Raw genomic sequence first — 19,414 nt, 5'->3', positions numbered from 1 at the left:
TTTAAGCACTAGAGTAGGTACAAGGTAATCAGGTTAACCCACACTGGGCTCACAATCTTAACCCCCTTTTTGCAGATGAGATAACTGAGGCACAGGAGAAGTTAAGTGACTTGCCCAAGGTCACACATCAAACAAGTGGTGGAATAGGGATTAGAACCCACGTCCTCCGACTCTCAAGCCTGTGCTCTCTCCACTAAGCCACGCTGCCTATTGTTCTCTCCCAAGTATTTAATACATATGCTCTGCACACAGTAAGCTCTCAATAAATTTGATTAATTGATCTATTGATCTTATTGTCTAAAGAGCTTAAAGTAGAACCATTGTTAGAAAGCTTGCAGAGATTATGATGTGCTTTTCCTCTATTTCTTCCACATTCTCTCCTCCACAGAAGACCTTGCCTGGATAGAAAGAATGGCTGCTCTGAGTAAGTGGCTCTTGGAAAGGAAAAGATACATGCAGATCAACCACTGTGTTTCTCTTCTAAAAACCCTTCAGAAATCAGTGACTGAATTCATGATGATAATGGTGTTTATTAAGCACTTACCATGTGTCGGGCACTGTACTAAGCCCTGGGGTGGATGCAAGCAAATCGGGTTGGATACAGTCCCTGTCCCGTATGTGGCTCACAGGCTCAATCCCCATTTTACAGACGAGGTAACAACCACAGAGAAGGGAAGTGACTTGTCCAAGGTCCCAGCAGACAAGTGGCAGAGCTGGGATTAGAACCTATCCCCTTCTGATGCCCAAGCCCGTGTTCTATCCACTACACCAGGCTGCTACTCTAGTCTACTGAACTGTAGTGTTCTCCACCTTTCCCTATTGCTGTATGGCCCAGGTTACAAACATCCCAAGGGATGCAAAAACCAGGAGTACATCCTACAAAGTTTGATGATTTATCCCAGCATATATGTGAATCCATTGTTGGGTAGGGATTGTCTCTAACTGTTGCCAAATTGTACTTTCCAAGTGCATAGTATAGTGCTCTGAACACAGTAAGCACTCAATAAATACGATTGAATGAATGAACTCCACCCTGGAATTACATCCAATAGCTGTAGGAAAGCCAAACAATTTCCTCTCTGCCCTCCCATCCCCTTGTCCGAGCCCCTCCCGGCTCTTCCCTGTTTCCCACGGCTTTGTTCTCTCTCTGTATTGCACTACACCATAATAAAGTATTTGGTTCTTTCACCTTTAATTCTAGTCTTAGCAGATACCATGGTTGTCAACATCATCTCTATTTCCCCCATCCCCATTCTCTATTGCAACCCTGTTTCCCCACCCCAACCAAAGCTACCAGAGCAGAAATGGAAATGGTTTGGGGCAGAAGGATGGGTTGTGACTGCAGCAAAAATAAAAAATTCAAGGTGAAAGAAAGCACTAAAACAGTATCCTGAACAGTTGAGTGCAAAAGGAGCACTGAGGGTTAGGGGAAAGCATAAAAGTTGCTTGAAGCCAAAGAGGTTGGGGAAAGAACACGGAAGGAAATGTAGGAGGCAAGATATGGTCCACTGGGGTTCCTTATAGACTGAAGCATCTTAATGACTGAATGGGAGAGATTTCAGAGACAGTTGCTGTGTTAATAGACCCCAGGAATCCTAGCATCCAGATTTGTTGGAAAGTGTTCTGTGGAACACTAAGCAGAATGTTTTTGAGAGAAGTTCAAAATTTCAGAGATATTCAGAAAGAATCAGCCCACTAAAATGCTCTTTTTGTTCAACCTCTTCAACCTATTGGCCAAATTCTTCACTAACATTATAAAACCGCAACCAAAGTCAACAGAAAAATCTTCTATTTCCACAACATGCTGAAAGACTCTCAGCTACGTCACTCATCTGCAGTGTAACCTGGGCAAGTCAGTTAACTTCTCTGGGCTTCAGTTACCTCATCTGCAAAATGGGGATTAAAACTGAGACCCCCACATAAGTACAGTTCCTGGCACATAGTAAGCACTTAACAAATGCCTTTTTTAAAAAAAAAAAGCCATAGTCAAATTACAGTTCTTCACTTGGTTAATCAGATGATGTTATACTTAGATTTACCTCAACAAATCTTGGACTTCAGTTTAGTGATGCTTAATGTTATGGTACGTAAACACATAAAATTATTTTATATTCGTTTTCCGGAGGTTTTGAAATGGAACCTAATTTATTACATGTAAATCTATGGGAGAACATACCCATGATATTCACCCCCACCTCAGCCCCAGAGCATATTCATAATTTACTTTAATGTCTGTCTTCCCCTCTCGACTCTAAGCTCCTGCTTCTACCAACTCTGTGGTATTGTACTTTCCCAAGTGCTTACTAAAGTGTTTTGCACATAGCGAGTGTGCAACAAATATGATTGATTGATTGAAGTAGCTATATACAATTTCATTTTCCCAGAACATAACCCCACTTTTGAGGGATATGCTGGAGTCAACATGAGTGACAGGACAGGATCAAAAACAACCAATTTCTAGAATGAAGTTAGTCTCCTAGAATTGATGCTGTGCTGGGAGAAGCACATTAGGAAAATGGACACTAGTAGGATACCCAAATATCTTCTATGGGGTGAGCTGAAATTGGGAAATCAAAGGCTAGGAAGACAGAGGAAATGCCTTAAGGATATAGTAATACTAAATCTCAATCAGTGCTACATTTCAGCTGATAACTGATTATACTACTGTAGATAAACCAGCTTGGTGTACTGTAATCAAGAAAGGAGCATCTCTATTGGTGCAGAAGCTTTGTAAAGATCCTGAGGCAAGGAGGCAAAAAAAAAAAAAATCAACATCGCTACAAACACAACAGCTTAACAAAGTCCAGTTTTTATATTTACATGGTATCATCAGGACTATAGATCTTGTATTGGCCTTTTTAGCCACATATGCACCCATCAATTAATTTTACCTCAGTGACATCTCTGAGGATGAAAGGCAAATTACTTTCCAAGCCCTTAGTACAGTGCTCTGCATACAGTAAGCACTCAATAAATATGATTGAATGAATGAATGAATGAATGAATGAATATGGGGGAGAGTCTCAGAGAGAGAGAGAGAGAGAGAAGGAGAGAACAGTAAGTATATGCAGTGCACTGTATCAAAACAGTTGGGAAAGTATAATGGTTTAGAGACATGGTCCCTGCCTTCAAGAAGCTTGCAGTGTAACATGCTAGTTAATCTATGTCTCTTTTTGAGTGTGTAGTTCAGGTGTTCCTGGTCTGTTGGCTGCTATAATGCAGCTTGTGCCTGGGATCACTTGATCTCTGGGGTCAGAGAAGCAGCGTGGCTCAGTGGAAAGAGGATGGGCTGGGGAGTCAGAGGTCATGGGTTCAAATCCCAGCTCTGCTGCTTGTCAGTTGCGTGACTTTGGGCAAGTCACTTTAACTTCTCTGTGCCTGTTACCTCATCTGTAAAATGGGCATTGACTGTGAGCCTCACGTGGGACAAGATCACCTTGTACCCTCCCCAGCGCTGAGAACAGTGCTTTGCACATAGCGCTTAACAAATGTCATCATCATCATCATTATTATTATTATCTAATGTGAGGACAGGTTAGAGCAAGCCTGTGGGCTCCTCCAGACCATACTTCAAACTCTCCCCTCTTCCTGGCAGTGTGAGCAGGCCATTTTATGTCCCTCAGCAATACCAGCAATGGTAGAACTGTGGAGTGTTTCTGTGAAGATGGTGAGACTGAAAGATTCTAGGATGAATTAAATTATTTTATAATTAATTTGAATTAAGACAGGGGTTAGAAAATTTGGACTCCAACACAGCCTCCAGGCGCAAGTCTTCATTCCACTGGGTAAAGAATATACCAATTTTAATTATTTTGGGGGTCAAATGGCTGGTTTGGCTGTACTAGAAGCCTTTATTAGAAGACCAATAAGCAATGGCTGTTTAAGTTGGAAGTTGCTCTCAGCTCACATTCACCTTCATCTTTATTCTCAACTGTTCAAGAAGAGAATCCCTGCATAACATGATATATTGCCTTTGCCCCATGCCCACAACAATTATCACAACATTATGTTTTCACTGCATTCAGGCTGCCTTTGCAGAATTTATAAAATTCATAAACTTTGTTGAAAAGGAACATAACTTTTAATAAAAAGAAAATTGGAAAACACACAGATAAAATTGATTCCTTTCTCTCTGGGGAATTATCATTACTATTGTATATATTGAATTTAATTCCTCCATGTTTTGAAAGGTATATAAATTGCGCACATAGTATTAGATGGGTTAAAGGTTGGAAACTCATGCAATCACCATTCCATCCTAATTGACATCAACTTTACCCCATCAAACTCCACCCATCTGATTACATGTGCCTTCCAAATGTGACAAATTTGGCTTCATTTATATTTCAAATTGTTTTGCCATAATTTTTACTACATGTTTCTCATTTTAGCACCAAAAAACATCTCTTTCCTACTCCCTCTGTTGGGTAAAGATGACTCAATCGTGGTCCAGAATGGTTAAGCAGTTTAACCAAGGTGAGAGATAAAATAGAGCCACTATTACTGAAAATAAATACAATTTGTACTTCAATCTTTCATAATGTAATTGATTTTCTAACCTAGAACATCATGTCCCAAATAAAGGATTCATCCTACACACAAACTTTAGTTTGTTTTTATGATATGTGTTGAGTATTTACTACTTGACAGGCATTATACTAAGCACTGGGAAGATTCAAGTTAATTAGGTTGGACACAGTCCATATCCCACATGGGGTTCACAGTCTTAAATCCCATTTTACAGATGAGGTAACTAAAGCACAGAGAAGTTAAGTGGCTTTCCCAAGGTCACACAACAGACAAGAAGCGGAGTTGGGATTAGATCTCTTTGCTCTCCCAAGCCCTCAGTATAGTGCTCTGGACAGAGTAAGTGCTCAATTAATGCCACTGATTGATTGACTGATTGATCTCCTTTTTCTCTTTCCATAATGGGTGGCTCACAGTTCACTGAGACCAGTGATTAGGGCAATCATTCAACTTTGCCACATTTCATGTTAACTGGAGAACATAAGTGACTCTTTCACTGGCCTGGGTGTTTTTGTGGAGTGCAAGACCCAGGGGAAGTCAGGCAGATTAGAGCCACTGATCGACAGGTACAGAAAAAGAGATTTTAGAGTATGAAGTGACTTCTCAATGTGGTCATTAGGTTCTAAAACTACAAAAGCAAGTTTCTGGTGTCAGTGGTCCCAATGATGGTCTGGTCTCTAGTGAACCCCACATCTCCTAGAGGGCAGCACAGTTTCTTGGGGTTCTTGGTGGGGATCACTAGAGAGTGGGACTTGGGGTAATTGCCCCAAATATAAGGATGAAGTATTGGGCAGGAGTATCAGAGCAGTGGGGTGATTTGACAGTTTGGCACAGACAAGTAGATCATTCAGGCCAAAACCATCCACTTTAACATTCTGAACTGTTCAGTTGGGTTGTTGTCTGTGCATCAAATTAACCGGACGATTCTCAGTGTAGATAGGAAAGAGATCATTTTTAAATTAACATCTTTAGAAAGTCCAGTAAGTAAATGACTACTGACTGAGTTGAACTTCTTTTTGAGTCTAGCATCATGAAGCTATCAGGAGAAAGCTAATGAGTTGTTCAGTACTAGTTTAGTAGAAGTAGTACCTGGAGACCCTGACTCATCCCAAGGGCTCCAGAGCCACTGTGTTCCTCTCCCAAGTTCCTCTGAATGCTGCTTACAAGCCGAGGAACTTGGTGGAAAGAGCTGAGGAGAAGGAAAGAGTAGATTTAGGAGGGAACATGTAGAGTTGTTCTGTTTTTGACAGACTTGGGGGTGACCTGACCAGTCCTTTTTTAACCAGTGCTCCTTTCGTCCAACAGAAACATTTTGGGTCACAGTTTAAACTTTGAAATTGATGAATAAAAATATATTCTTATATATGTATAGGTGTGCCAAATTGTACTTTCCAAGTGCTTAATATAGTACTCTGCACATAGTAAGTGCTCAATAAATATGATTGAATGAATGAATTACAGTAATAGTAGGAGTAATAGTAGATGAAGAATGCATTGTTCACTAGTGTCAGCTTTGCACTGTGCCAAGTTCATTCATTCATTCAGTAGTATTTTTTGAGCGCTTACTATGTGCAGACCACTGTACTGAGCACTTGGAATGTACAATTCGGCAACAGAGACAATCTATTCGGGGGAGACAGACAGACAAAAACAAGACAATGTAATCACCATAAATAGAATCAAGGAGATGTACACCTCATTAACAAAATAAATAGGGTAATAAAAATCTATACAAATGAGCACAGTGCTGAGGGGAAGGAAGAGGGGGAAGAGCAGAGGGAAAGGGGGCTTAGCTGAGGAGAGGGGAGATGAAGGGCGGAAGGGGGAGGGAGCTGAGGGTGGAGGGGGAGCAGAGAGGGAGCAGAGAGAAAAGGTGGAAAAAGTTCTACTCTACCTTCTTAAGTGCTCAGGAAGGTAGAGTAGAAGGAAAAATCCACATTTGTTTCCCACAAAGAGTTTACAATCTACTGGGGGAGATAGAGATAAAAAATTTACAAATAAAGTACTGCAATCAAGATCAATAACTGAATATACAACTTAATAAGCATATATATGTATTACAATTATGAGGATAGATGAGCAGTGGTGATGCCTGAGAATTGATATGACGAGCTGCTGAAAATTAATCAGAGCAGGTTTATTAGACAAGCTTGAACATGGGAAAAGCTGTAAAATAATTATCGGACTTGTTAAGCACTTACTGTGTACCAAGCACTGTTCTAAGCACTGGAATAGATACAAGTTAATCAGGTTGGACACAGTCCCTGTCCTACATGGGGCTTACAGTCTTATCCCCACTTTACAGATGAGGTAACCATGGCCCATAGAAGTTAAGTGGCCTGCCCAAGGTCACACAGCAGACGTGGTGGAGCTGGGATTAGAACCCAGGTCCTTTTGATTCCCAGGACCATGTTCTATCCATTAAGCCAAGTCTTAGTCAGGATATCATACACGCATGCGCACACACACACACGTGCACACACACACACACACAGAGCCAAATCATACGGGCAAAATGTGAGCCATGAAGAAGCCACAATTGTTGATGTGACATGAACTGCTCTTCCCTTCTCCAAGTTTATCCAAGAGCCCTGGATTCAGCAAGGATTCCTAATTGACAGAAAATTGCAGGCATTTCCTCCTCCTGCCTCTGTTTCCCTTCCCCTCTCTCTCCATTGATATAGCCTTTCAACAATCCACAGACTCCAAGCAAGCTGTCAATGGAGATAGAAAAAGTCTAGGGCTGCCAGCGCCTTCAGGGATCGGCTGTCAATCATGTGTAATCAGGAGGCTCCCATAAAGAAACTATATCAAGGACCTGCTTCTTTATCTCCACTAGCTCAGCTTAGAATCCTAAAAGCAAACTTGCCTCAATTGCAACCAAATATTCCACTTAATGATAGTCCTTTCATTTAGAGGGAAAACAAGGAAACACTTCAGCTGCTGTTAAACATCAGGCGGAATCCTCAAAGATTTTTTTTTTTTTCAAACGCTGCACGGTTTGCCTGTTGAAGACATGATTCTGTGCTGGGCACATTACAAAGCACACATTCACTCTCTAATTGGATAAATATGCAAGTATTCAGATTTCTATAGATATTTCCATTTTGCGAACACAGTAATGAATTAAAAGCTTTACACTGCATTCCAACCTCTTATAAAGGGTTGATTCAGACCTCTGGTTTCCTTCATGTCAGTCTCAAAGCATGGCTCTTCTATGTTTTATTGAATGCAAGGAAAAACTTATTCTATTAACTTAGTGACACGTTACGGTGGTCCTCATAAGCTGTGGGAGAATGACTCTAAGGAATAGAGGGATGTTTTTAAGGAAGACAAAGCACTATTCTCTTTCCATTCCATGTAGCTATAGTAATAACCTTCGGGAAATGCAAGACTAACATTTCTGGCAAAGGAAATTGCTGGTAAAGTTAATTAAATAAGGAACCTATATTTTTCTTGACTCTATTGATATTTTCAATAGTTTGCTATTGCTCCTTTGTAAAAGAGATGCTGCCTAAGTTGGTTGAATCTATCGCAAATCTAATTCAGCAACTGGCAGTACATCTCAAGCCCTGAATGAACAAAGAGCAAGACATTCATACTAAACAAAAATAGTACTACAGCCATCAGAAAACACCCTAGGCACACGATGAATTGCAGCATAAAGGTTACTTTATGAATGGATTAACAGCGGAGTTTCAGCCCTGAATGCGAAATCTCAAAATCCTAAAATGACAATTAATCAGAGAATTAATAGTATTTATTGAATATGCATTGTGTGCAGAGCAGAGTTCTAAGCACTTGAGGAGTAGAGTAGAATTAGAAGATCCATGCCCTCAAGGACATGCAGGCCAAGGGAAAGAATCACAAAATGCAGAGAGGAGGAAAAAGAGAACAGAAAAATTTTGAGAAATGCAAAATGCCTGTTGCCTTAATCTATTTGTGTCCAAGTCATCTTGATTTTCATTGAATGGGGATTTGATCCAAGAGCTCGACTCTGTCAAAGAGTGAGAGAGGAACTGAAAAATGAGCAGGTCATCAAGACACAAATCACCTTTCTATGGACTCTCCCTACCATTTTGAGCCCTGGAAATAAATCTGCACTTCTAGTAACTTCAAACCAATTTTCTCTGTGAATGGTTTCTGGAAAGTATAAAGGGAAGAAAATGGATACACCAGAAAATAGGTTGCAGCCACCTGTTTGTCTGGTTCTCAAAGGTAAGAAATATTCTAGGTGGGCAGGACTAGGATTTGTAACCTATGTTTTTAATATACAAAGTATTAAATGTACCAAATGACTGGTCTGACCGTCAACAATGCTAGTTGTAGTTTCTGAGTCTGTGCCCAAAATTGTTCAGAGAAAAAAAGCTCTCCAGAAACAGGAGCTTTCTGAGCCACATGGAATGGAGTAAACCTTATTACCTTAACATTTATCAACAGAAAAGGAAAGGTCAAGAGCTTCCCATGCCACAGTGAATGAGATTATTTCTACATCAAAAAAAATACACTCAAAACTACCATTCTTCATGATTATAACCCATCCACATTATAGTCAGATCTGAGGTAAACTCATACACCTTCAATGGAAAGAAACGTGTTTAGACAAAGAGTCGTTGTCTTGCCTAGCATCTGAAGAATTTGAGGTAATTGTTAATGCTGTTGTCTGAAAATGACAAGACAAATCAAGAGCAGCCCTGAGTTTTGTGTACTTATATTAACACTTGGATGCTGATCCTAATAAGTTTCAGGGTTTACAAATGTTTGTCAAAAGAAAATGCACTGAGCAATTGAAATCTAATTTGAAATGGAACTACGGTATTCTAATAAATATATGCATGAAACCAAGAAGCTGCCTAATAAGCGTGGCTGACACCAAATATGCAATTTACATACATTACACACTAATAATCTCAATTTTAACATTATACTTAAAAAGCACCAGTTCATTGGCTAAATTGAAGGTTTTCTTTTGTAAAATGCAAATAAGGACGATACTTGACACAAGTTCCTTAAGTCATTAATCACTACCTTATAAAGATCAGCCCTTTCTAAGTATAACAAAGTAGATTTCTCACTGCTCTGGGACTGTGATGATTAAACCAGACTTAACAGATGAATAATCAATCAACCTGATGAGATCTGCAGACCTGCTCTTTGTTCTTGAGGTGCTGAGAGCTAAGCAAATGTTAGCACTCTTCTCTGACATTTTTATCCCAGTACACAAATCTTTATGAGGCTCTTTCCTTTCCTCAGTCTATCATCCATGAAGTAAAACAGGTGTACTACTGGTTCAGTTATTACTTTCCATTGCTTTGGTTTCCCAAGTTCCAGCTTCACCACCACGCCGCCCTCACCACCCACCCCCACTCCCCACACACACACAATCTGTACTGCTTACTGCTGCACCGATCATCTTCCTGAACCAGCTCTTTGCATGGCCCACATACCTCCTCTCCTCAAAACTCTCCAGGGGAAGGCACCCACCATACCTAACTGTTCTATTCTCTCACTAACTCCTTATCTTCACTATAGACTGTAAGATCATTGTGGGTAGGAAATGTGTCTGTTATTATATTGTGCTGTCCCAAGTGCTTAGTATAGTGTTCTGCCCACAATAGGCACTCAATAACTGCAACTGAATGAATAAATTCTTCCCAGCCAGTAGTCTACCTCATTCTCAACTCTCCCAACCCACCCCCTGGTTCTCACTGCTCTCCTACCTTGGAACTCTCTCCTTCCCAAATCAGACTCTCCCTGCATTCCAATCCCTCCTAAAATCTCACCTATTCTAATAACCTTTCCCACATCAATTTCCCAACACTTTGAGCCATATCATCCTTTCAGTCAAATCAAACAGTTTTAAAACTATTTTCAGCTTCCTTAGCACTCACATACAATTACTCAATTTATTTGTTTTGACCAGTCTAGTTGTTGGTATTTTCATGTTTCTCTCCCCCATTAGCAGGTAGACGATGTGTCATTTCATTATTCTGTTCGTCTGATGTGCTTAGTATACTGTACCATTCCAAGTGAGTATTTAGTAAGTATTACTATTATTACTACTATAAAAAGCTGTTCAACAGTGAAAAAACCTGCAATTATAATTACGGGAAATTATAGTTAAAATACACCTTTAATAAAATGAACTATGATTCAACCTATTATCTTTCATTTCACCATTCAATTTTAAGCCAAAAAAGAAACGCAAGTTTGTATGTGCAGAATTAAAAAGGAGCTAACACTGATATAAATCTAAATCAAGTAAAAATTAACAAAATTTTAAAGGCACTCAAAATGTATAAGCTCTGAGTTTGCATCTAGAATTGCTTTTTTTGAGATGGAAAATGTCTAAAACAAGTACTTTATAGGGAGGGTTCCGAAATCTTCTTGGATATCAAATATCTCTGCAAAAACAATATTTTGATGACATAAGAGTAAATTTATCAAAAGCATATGGATCATTTTTTTCCTAAAATACATATGAAAGACATGGAAAATATAAGAAAGAAAATTGCTGGGCAAAATATGTTCTGGGCTTTGTCAAACCCAAATATTTGAGGAAGTATTTGTGATGCTCGATCAAACCACACTGCATCCAAGTTGTCCATGCTGGAGAAATACAGTCAGTTCTACGATGCCCAGGTTAGGTACCATAAGGCCTTAGATTTAGACTTCCTTTAATTATGATTTATAGACTTCCTTTAATTATGACTTATAAGACAAAGTGAATGGGCTGAATTTTTGGTCTCAGAAGTTATATATTTTAACATAACATCAAAAGCAATAATAATAATAATGGTATTTGTTAAGTGCTTACTATGTGCCAAGCATTTTTGTAAGCACTGGGGTAGATACAAGATAATCAGGTTGGTTACAGTCCCCTGTCCCAGATAGGACTCACAATCTTAATCCCGTTTCACAGATGAGGTAACTGAGGCCCACAGAAGTGAAGTGACTTACCCAAGGCCATGCAGCAAACAAGTGGCAGAGCCAAGATTAGAACCCATGACCTTCTGATTCCCAGGCCTGGGCTCTATCCACTACATGCAATCTACCATTGCTGATGAGCTTGTTGTGGGCAAAGAATGTTACTATTTATTATTGCATCATACTTTCCCCAGCTCTCTGCACACAGTAATTCCTTAATAAATATGATTGAATGAACAAATGAAGTTTGTATTAGCCAGTGTGCCAGAGTTCTAAGAACACTGAACATAAAAAGGACAAAAAGTAGTTGTTCCATTCCAAGCAGATGCCTACCATTGTCATCAGTCTGGAAAATTTTTAACTGAAGAATCACTAAGAGGGACCCAGGAGGTGATAAGCCCAGTAAGAATCTTGAAAAATAGGCTAACAGGTGCAGCGCAGTGACCAAAATCACCTACTGGGCATGGCTCTTCAGCTCTCTCCTGAGGTCATTCAGACATAAATGTGCTCTGCCTAGAAAAAACCTTCACAGAAACTTTGCAACCTACTGCTTATGAGTTCATTGCACTCTGCCTCAGTGGGAACAGGACCTCCAGGAATTCATTCATTCATTTAATCGCATTTATAGAGTGCTTACTATGTGTAGAGCACTGTACTTAGAGTTTGGAATGTACAATTTGGCAACAGATAGAAACAATTCCTGCCCATCAACGGGCTTACAGGAATAAGAAGATGGGAGGAGGTGCTGCATAAACCATTATCCCTATCATTAATTCTTTGGTGCAGGTTCTTGGTCCTGCAATCTACCAAGGCTCCTCTGTCACTGTTAACAGAAGCCCCTTCTTTTCATGGTATTTGTTAAGTACTTACTATGTATCAAGCACTGTTTTAAGCCTCAGGGTAGTTACAATATGATCAGGTTAGACATAGTCTCTGAACCATATAGAACTCAAAGTCTAAATCGGAGGGAAGAGGACAGCCTTTATTTTGCAGGTGAGGTAGCTGAGGCACAGAGAAATTAAGTGACTTGCCCAAGGTCACGCAGCTGACAAGTGGTGGAGCCAGGATTAGAACTCAGGTCCTCTGACTCCCAGACCTGTACTCCTTCCAACAGGCCATGCTGCATCTCTTTTTGTAACGAAGTAGTTCCCAAACTGAAGACAGTGGTCAATTTCTCATTTTCAATCAATCAATCATATTTATCAAGTGCTTCTGTGTACAAAGAGCTGTAGTAAGTGTTTGGGAGAGTACAAAGAATATAATAGAGTTAGACACATAGAAAATTCTCTCAGGGCCTAACTTTACTTTCAAAAAGTAAAGATAGTCCTTCATTGGGTGGGATTTATTTTTTCACATAAGGTAGGACAAGTGGATGCACAAGGTGTCAATGCACTAAATGTTTTTTCTACCAGTATGAAAGACTTAATGCTTCTTCCAAAGTGTCTAATTTACCCCCAGGGAGTAAAGTGAGGCCCACGGAGAATTGGGTTTAGTATCTTGGCAAAAGCTATAACTAACAAAATCACTGAACATAAGGAAGTCAATACAGCACAGAGAAACCAATCAAAACTGCCCTGATCTTTGCCCATGCTTAATGAGACATCTGGGATTTAGATTTGCAGAAGCCCTTCCACCAGACACTGCCATTTTACAGATTGAAGTCTTTCCTTCTTCTTCTTGGATGGAGGGCACCGTTTTACTAAGTCAATTTAAAGAAGAAAGGAGAAACCTAAATACAAAGCAAAAGAAAGTTGCTCTCCTTGGTCCGTGGCTGCAATTTAAGACAAAGGGGATTCTTGTGAATACTGATCCCTGATAACAGTCACACCTATTCGCTGAAAAGAAAACAGCTCAAAAGCGTTTCCAATGTCACTTCAAAGGAGTTAAGCTATATGTACATTATTAAGCCACTTTGAAAAGAAGTCCTATCTCTAATCTGTTTTAATGATTTGTGTTCACTTGCTAATTAGCTCCCCCTACTGCCCCCTATTGGGAAGCCACTGAGTTAATTGCCCCTTAAATATCTCCATGCATTGCATTTAAAAGTGAACAATTCTCATATCTTATTTCGTCTCTCCCTTACCTGTTTCCACTTTCTTTCAATTACCACAGATTTAGTCACCTAAATAAAATTAAAAAAAAAAAACAACCTTCTGTTTCCTCCTTGCTGAAGCTGGAAAACTCAAATATCCAGACATTTCTAAGACATTACACTTGTTTGGTAGATTTTGGCCTTTTCATACTGAAGTCCTGTACAAAGGTTTTAAAGAGCATAGAAACATGAAACACTTCAAATTGGGGTGCTAAACCTACATCTGAATTTTGTTTAATTGTACCATAGAAACAAAGACAACCAGTGACATTCCAGGATATATATTTGTGACATTATATGATTCCAAGACTCAAAAATTATCATAAGAAATATGACCTTTTGGGTTGAGTTGACACCTCTGAATTTTGAGAAGATGATGCAGGGTAAATACTAAACTCTGACAGCTGAATGACATCATAAAATTAACATTTCATTAAAGAAATTGTGAACAAGTAATACTTGCTCATAGTGGGCAGGGAATGTGTCTGTGTATTGTTCTACCAAACTCTCCCAAGCACTTATAGTTCAGTGCTCTGCCCAAAGTAAGCACTCAGTAAATATGATTGAATGACTGACTGACTTCCAGTCTTTAGGTCTGTATATCAATTTCTTGACTGTTGATGACATAATACAGGGAAGCATATTTTGATAGAAAAAGAGAAGCTTAATTATCCAAATTGGCCACATGTCAAACTGGTTTTGGTCTGTTGCAATCTGGATCATCCAAATTTTACTCTACTAGTTAGATTTCATACCTTTGGTAAGGGCCAAACAGAAGAGAGATCTAAAATTCTAAAACCAATACATTTTTTAAGGCATTTGTAATGCAAATCAATTAAGACTAAGGTTAGTTCTGTTTATGAAAAGTTCAGATAATTAACTGAAACTAGATTTGACTTTTTTTGGACAGTTGTTTATCAAATTTCATTCAGCATTTCTTTTTATTTTTTAATTCTCTGAGCCTGAGTTCAGATAACTGGTCATTTGGTATTTGAGGAGCATAAAATCAGCCTTTTCATCACATAAATTTGGGGGCAGTAGCTTATTTCTGAACTGCTCAATATACTTTTGAGTAAATAATTTAGGTTGAGAGATTATTTTCAGAGATTCTGCCAGAGCTAAAACGTTTGCAAAAAAGATTGCAGCTTGGTTACCTTTTTACTTAAGTTGGATCATATCTGCTGATTTGTCAGTAATGTTTTGGCATGTGTCTAATCTTCTAAATGTTTCTCATCTTTTCTGAGTCATTGCTTGTTTGTTTCCACTTAATTAAATTCCCCCTTTGTGCATCCAAAGAATCCATAGTATCCTGGACCGAGAAATATGGATTTTATTATACTACTAAGTTTCTTTATAATTTGGGACAAGATGTTATTTATTTCTGGTTTTCCCCACTTCACAGGGGCATGATAAGGAATATAGATAATGCTTTCATTATTCTTCCTGGATACTGGAGGTGTGTGGTCTCAAATTAGAATCCCTGTGATATATTTTCATTGAAAAAGAAAACTTTTTTAAGGAAAACTAAAGATGCTTTGCTAACTGAGAAAAAGAAAATAATATCCACAGCTACCAAATGCAGTGGGATCCAAAAAAGTATCTCTACTCCCATGGAATCTGTGAAAGAGAATATGAAACCAGTGGACATGTCTGGCCTAGCTTCCTACACATTCTTTGCTCAAGGTTGCCAAATTCTGAATCTAATTAATATTAATGTATTTAGTTTATTGGTTTTGGACAATATCTGAAAGACCATTTCCAGGAAAATAAGGTCAAAAAGGATGAAAATCAAACATTTTCTAACATAGCAACCTCCCACCAAACAGATAAATAATGGTATTTGTTAAGCGCTTACTATGTGCAAAGCACTGTTCTAAGCGCTGGGGGATACAAGGTAATCAGGTTGTCCCACGTGGGGCTCACAGTTTTAATCCCCATTTTACAGATGAGGTAACTGAGGCACAGAGAAGTTAAGTGACTTGCCCAAAGTCACACAGCTGGCAAGTGGTGGAGCCGGGATTCGAACCCATGAACTCTGACTCCCAAGCTTAAATTCCCTTTCAAATTGAGATGGTTTTTAAACCTACTGGAACAGTGCTCAGTAAAATCAGAGTTGAATTTGGCAGAAACCAACACCTTCGAAAAATTAAAGCTGATGAATAAACTGTAAGTGAAAAAAGAAAAATTCAATTTAGTCATCTCATGGGTGAACCGCTCTTCCCCCTTCTAGGTGCTTTGGATCCATCCTGTCACAGTAGGGAAATCTTACTGCCCTTTCTTCATGGAAGTGATATTTTCCAAGACTTCAGCATTTAACGTCAGCATTTCCCATCAGAATCAGACAAGCTATGCAATGTGGTTGCTTAGCTTCTGTATTTTTCTTGACAAAAAACTGCTCAGAAGCCAAACAACCTGCTCAAGGGTCAAGGTCAAGGGTGAGGGAACTCTGAGCAAACATGAAACCAAAGGAAAGGGAATCCTAATTCCCTTGGACCCTTAGAGTAGAAGTCTTAGACAGCTTGGAGCATGCACATTGAGCTCCAATTCTAATACATTTTATTCAAGTCAAAAATGCAAATGTCCAGGCATTTTTTAGAGGATATGTATTTGTGCAACTATGAGTAGAGAACATGTCTGGTACATTTCCAAAGCACTCCAGCTTCCTTCATCAATCATCATCGCCATCAATGGTATTTATTGAGTTCTTACTATATGCAGAGCACTGTACCAAGCATTTGAAAAAGCACAACAGAGTTGGCAGATAAATTCCCAGCCCACAGTGACCTTACAGTATAGGGGAAATTCATGACCAGGGTAAATCATTGGGAAAATCAATCAAGCAGTGGTATTTTTGAACACCTTCTGAGTACAAAGCACTGTCCTAATCAATAAATCAACTATATTTATTGAGCACTTACTGTCTGTAGAGCTCTGTATTAATCACTTGGGAAGTACAATCAATCAATCAATTCTATTTACTGAGAGCTTACAGTATGCAGAAAACTGTCCTAAGTGCTTGGGAGAGTACAGTGTAACAGAGATGGTAGATATGTTCTCTGCCCACAAGGAGCTTAGAGTTTAAGCAGCTTATAGTTTGAGAAGCAGCATGGCTCAGTGGAAAGAGACCAGGCTTGGGAGTAAGAGGTCATGGGTTCGAATCCCGGCTCTGTCACTTGTCAGCTGGGTGACTGTGGGCAAGTCACTTAACTTCTCTGTGCCTCAGTTATCTCATCTGTAAAATGAGGATTAACTGTGAGCCTCACGTGGGACAAACTGATTACCTTGTATCTACCCCAGCACTTAGAACAGTGCTCGGCACATAGTAAATGCTTAACAAATACCAACATTATTATTATTATTATTATTATTAAGTGCTGGAAAAAGTACAAAGAAGCAGAACCCTTGATAACTGTCCTCAAGGACCTCATAATCTAAAAGGAGATGCAATTATAAATGATTTACAAATAGTGCATATAGGAGACAGAAACAGAGCAGAGGGAGGTTCTCTGGAACCTTGAAAGGGTCTCTTTAAAAGTTGGAGCCATGGAAACCTTTCCATCATAATTCCTCTCTTAAATCCTTTATAAAACAGCCCACAGTACAGGCCATTTTCCTACCAAATTCCACAATAGATGAAAATGCACTTGCTGAAGCTTAAAGGTGACAGACATAAAACAAACACAAGTATGCACTGAGTCACACTGAGGTTGGTAAATATTTAAAATTTGTTACCATAAGAAACTGTGAAGACAAATAGAATCAGTAAGTTCAAGAAGAGTCTGGATAAATTCACATACAAGAGGTCCATAATAGGGCACTAGGGGGAAAACTATGCAATAGAGACAATCTAATTAGGGATATATCCATAGGAATTGAGGTAGAAGTCAAGGAAGACAAGCTTCACCCAGGGCAGCATGGTGTAGTGGATAGAGCCCAGGCCTGGGAGTCAGACGGTTATGGGTTCTAATCCTGGCTCTGCACCTGTCTGCTGTGTGGCCTTGGGCAAGCCACTTAACTTCTCTGGGCCTCAGTTGACTCATCTGTAAAATGGAGAATAAGACTGTGAGTCCCATGTAGGACAGGGCCTGTGTCAAACCTGATTTGCTTGTAACCACCCCAGCACTTAGCACAGTGCCTGGCACATAGTAAGCACTTAACAAATACTACAATTAGTAATAGTAGTAGTATTTGCTTTCTCCAAGCATCCAGTGGCCACTATTCGAGACATAATATTGGCTCTAATGGGCCGGTGATCTGACAGAGTACTCACATGGATTATGTTTTTAAAGAGAAATATGTCTGATAACTTGATCCATGACATCTATCTCAATTATACTATAGCATTCTGGGCTTTACTCCCAATTCCATCACTGAACTGCTGAGAGAAGGTGGTTCTACTTCTTGCCTCAGTTTTTTGGGGCTCAACAAAAGGAAATGATATGGCGTTTGCCTACTTCATAGAGGGTTTTGTGAAGATTAATGAAAGAATGTGCAAAATGCTTTGTGGGGAAAGCTTGGGCACAAAATGTTTGGTGCCACAAGCGTCAGAATGAGGGAAGAGAGTAAGAATGATGAGAAATAAAAACTGAAAATAGTGGCAACATTTTGCAGTACTAACTTTTCTGAATCACCAGACATCCTGAAAAAGAAATCACAGAAAAGAGAAATATCACCCTTTCAGTCTTTTTCTGGACAAAACTGTCCATGGTTTGTCAGGTTATTGAGAGAAAAACACTGATCTCACCATTCATATGTCCCAGGACTGGACCAGGGTTGGATTTTCTATCAGTCAATGAAAATATATTTATAAATGGCTTTTCTATGGTTCAAAATGACTTGTCCTGAAAATTACACTGATAACTGCTTCTGATGGATTAAAGTCAGTACCCTGGAAAATTCTTATTTCTCAACTATGGAAGTACCATGAACATTCCAAATCTGAGCTTTTAAAGCTGAATCTATTAGGATAACGACATGCCTTTTGTTAGGGGTTGCATTCAGAAACGTTGATGTTTCCAAACTAAATTCATTAAAGTCCTGTTGGAAGTATATTCATTTGTTTTCATGTTGTTATTTTTCTACTGCGCCATCTATTTTTTTAATCCCACTATGTGCTATAGGAATCTATGAAACTTAATTACATTTACTGTTACAAAAAAGGGTTTATGAACTTTTGCCTTTAGGCAGAAATGTTTATTTCATTGCCTTTGCTATTCATTCTTTTCAACTCAGATGCCTTTGAACTTTTCAGCTGCACAGAGTTATCACCGTTGTGCAGAGACCAGGAAGTACACTCCCGAGATGCAAACCACAAGCTGAAAAAAACGCAGAAGGCAAAGATATATGAGTCGTTATTTTGGCCACCCTTTGTGCCATTAAAATCTCATTTTCTGCCTATTAGAGTGCCCTCTCACTGCTTAGGCAATGGTGATAGTCAGTGATTAGTGTGTAATTGAGTATAATTGTCTTTTCACTTTTCATTTGTGTCATTCTGAGCTTCTCTCTGTTTTTCTAGCCACTCGGAGGAAAAGGAGCTGAGAGAAGATGAAGCTGTTAAAACTCTCACTCTCAGCCCTGAAGAGATTCCTGATTTTAATTATAGATTGCATCGCCTTTGTGACATTTCTCCAAATTTAGTGGACAGCTATCCTCAACACCTGGGCTAAGCTCTTACTAATAAAATAAAATACTGTGTATTTAAACAGCTGCTAATAATGTCAACTTCAGACAGATGCCACATGTAGGAAATTTAACCAACCTTCTGACACGCAATTATGGAGGCAATTTATTAACATGATCTTTCCAGAAAAGCTCATAGTCTAATGCAAATGAGAAAAACAATTACAATGTTCAGATATTTCTATACTT

General features: G+C 39.1%; 1 protein-coding gene across 1 annotated transcript in view; it reads right to left on the bottom strand.

Annotated features, from left to right (window-relative positions):
* LOC100074477 (paired box protein Pax-3) overlaps positions 1–19,414 on the bottom strand; it is a 101,584-nt gene that overhangs the window by 15,697 nt on the left and 66,473 nt on the right. The window lies entirely within an intron of this gene.

Source organism: Ornithorhynchus anatinus, chromosome 1, assembly GCF_004115215.2.
Source record: "Ornithorhynchus anatinus isolate Pmale09 chromosome 1, mOrnAna1.pri.v4, whole genome shotgun sequence".
NCBI lineage: Eukaryota > Metazoa > Chordata > Mammalia > Monotremata > Ornithorhynchidae > Ornithorhynchus > Ornithorhynchus anatinus.
This window is presented reverse-complemented; position numbering and strand designations above follow the sequence as displayed.